At 56.8% G+C, this 2,500-nt stretch overlaps 1 non-coding gene across 1 annotated transcript in view; it reads left to right on the plus strand.

Annotated features, from left to right (window-relative positions):
- Nucleotides 1–2,234: 2,234 nt before the first annotated feature.
- LOC126129427 (small subunit ribosomal RNA) overlaps nt 2,235–2,500 on the plus strand; it is a 1,909-nt gene continuing 1,643 nt past the window's right edge. The window contains exon 1 of the ribosomal RNA XR_007527289.1: nt 2,235–2,500. This exon is cut by the window's right edge and continues 1,643 nt beyond it. This is a non-coding gene — a ribosomal RNA (small subunit ribosomal RNA).

Below are 2,500 nucleotides of genomic sequence, written 5' to 3' on the forward strand. Positions count from 1 at the left end.
TAACCTAACCCACGTTGTGCCTTAACCTAACACACGTTGTGCCTTAACGTAACCCACGTTGTGCCTTAACGTAACCCACGTTGTGCCTTAACGTAACCCACGTTGTGCCTTAACGTAACCCACGTTGTGCCTTAACGTAACCCACGTTGTGCCTTAACCTAACCCACGTTGTGCCTTAACCTAACCCACGTTGTGCCTTAACCTAACCCACGTTGTGCCTTAACCTAACCCACGTTGTGCCTTAACCTAACCCACGTTGTGCCTTAACCTAACCCACGTTGTGCCTTAACCTAACCCACGTTGTGCCTTAACCTAACCCACGTTGTGCCTTAACCTAACCCACGTTGTGCCTTAACCTAACCCACGTTGTGCCTTAACCTAACCCACGTTGTGCCTTAACCTAACCCACGTTGTGCCTTAACCTAACCCACGTTGTGCCTTAACCTAACCCACGTTGTGCCTTAACCTAACCCACGTTGTGCCTTAACCTGCTCTGTAATTGGCATATGACACGTTACATTAATCTAGTGTTGTCTAACCACAACCCTCTGAATATAGTTCGCTACTCGCACCGCCCACCCTCTTGTGTGTCGTTTCATGTTGAACACTTCGCAAGTGTTGCTTACTTTTTACATGCTCCCGCTGTACACTGTAATGTGGACAACTGCAGGATGTACATCGCCCCCCCCCCCTCCACCCTGCCTTCGCACGCTGGTCGTTCAGGTGCTTGCGTGTTCAATGCCCTTCGCAGCTGTTCACTGGCATTCGCATGTCGAAGCGCTCAGTCTACGTCGTGGTACGGCCTGTGTCCACTGTCCGCTGATATCGTAAGCTTAATCCTCACATTGTACTGCACATAGGTCCGTATGTACTGAATGATACGCTGTGGCACATGTGTGACCGTACGACTGCGCCCAACAACAGCGAACCATACGGTCCAAATGTTGTGCACTCAGCCACGTGCCGTCTCCCCATAACAGCTACATTGCAGTGTGGTACGCCATAGAGACGTGTGGGAGTAACGGACGCCCTGGATGGCGATCAGCATGAGCCGTCTGTTGATGTAGTGGCGCGTGTATTCAAACGTAGTCGTCTCTTCTCACACAGTGTGATAGCATGGTGCACCGCGTTCCACATCTGCGACATGGTACAGATGCTGGTTGACAGTCGGTCTCGTAATGGACATCGCATACGTAGGGGGCCACCTCCCACGTGTTCTCTAGTCGTGCACATTTTGTTGCGTGTATGTGGGCAGACGTAGTGTGTCGTGACACCTAACAGACAGGTATGCAATAATCGTTGCATTTGCAAACTGGGATGGACGTCTACGTTTGCTGGTGACGTGACGCAACGCAAATGAACAACTGGTAAACCCATTGTGGTGCGGTTGTTGTTGCTGGAGGTAAATCAGTAAGGGCAAATCTGTGTGTGAAGCGATACGCGGCGGTGGCTGGGTGGGACCGTCCCCGGCCGGTGAGGGGGGGCCGCCCGGCGTGCTGGCCGCGCGGTGCGTGGGCGCACGCGCTACAGCCGGCTGGTGGGGGCGCCCAGTGGCAGGCGCGCCGGCCGACGGACGCGGCAGGCGGCGCAGCTGCGCGCCGGGGCACCCTGCGCGCGGCGCCGGGCGGCCAAAGTGGGTCCTCGCGGGCCCGGTGCGAAGCGCGGTGGACATCTGCAGTGTGCTGGTCCGACTGAGGACTGTGTGCGTTGAGGATGCGCCGCCGCCCGGCACTCGGCGCCGCGACGCCGTCTGCTGCTCGGTCGCCCCAGCGGTTCTCGCTGGTGGTTTGTATCGCAGTTGTGCAGACGTGTTGGCACGTGCGCTGTGCTGGGAGAGTTCGCTTCGGCACCCACGTGGGGCCTTTGCCCTTCTGTGGCGCTGGCGTTGGAGCTGCCGGTCACCGTAGGTGGCGCGTGTTGTCTCCCGCCGGCAATGCCACGACAGCACGCTCCCGGGCCTCTGTCGGCAGCGGCAAGCTCAGTTGGGAGCACGGGTGGTCGCACCTAAAGCGTCTACTCGCCTAACTCCGGGCGATTGCGCCTCTCTCGAACCCGACCAAGTACTTAGGACGGCGCTGCGCGCCGCCGGGACCTGAGAGGGTTTCGAGGTGTATTGTGCAGGGGAGCTCAGCCTCCTCCTGTTTGCAGAATAATTGAGCGGACGCTTGCGTGTTCGCGCGGGCCCCTGGGACACACTCCCGGGCGGCCGGCTGCTCAGCTCTAGTTGACGCAGCTCCCTGGTTGATCCTGCCAGTAGTCATATGCTTGTCTCAAAGATTAAGCCATGCATGTCTCAGTACAAGCCGCATTAAGGTGAAACCGCGAATGGCTCATTAAATCAGTTATGGTTCCTTAGATCGTACCCACGTTACTTGGATAACTGTGGTAATTCTAGAGCTAATACATGCAAACAGAGTCCCGACCAGAGATGGAAGGGACGCTTTTATTAGATCAAAACCAATCGGTCGGCTCGTCCGGTCCGTTTGCCTTGGTGACTCTG

This window comes from Schistocerca cancellata, unplaced genomic scaffold (genome assembly GCF_023864275.1).
Source record: "Schistocerca cancellata isolate TAMUIC-IGC-003103 unplaced genomic scaffold, iqSchCanc2.1 HiC_scaffold_536, whole genome shotgun sequence".
In the NCBI taxonomy this organism is placed as follows: domain Eukaryota; kingdom Metazoa; phylum Arthropoda; class Insecta; order Orthoptera; family Acrididae; genus Schistocerca; species Schistocerca cancellata.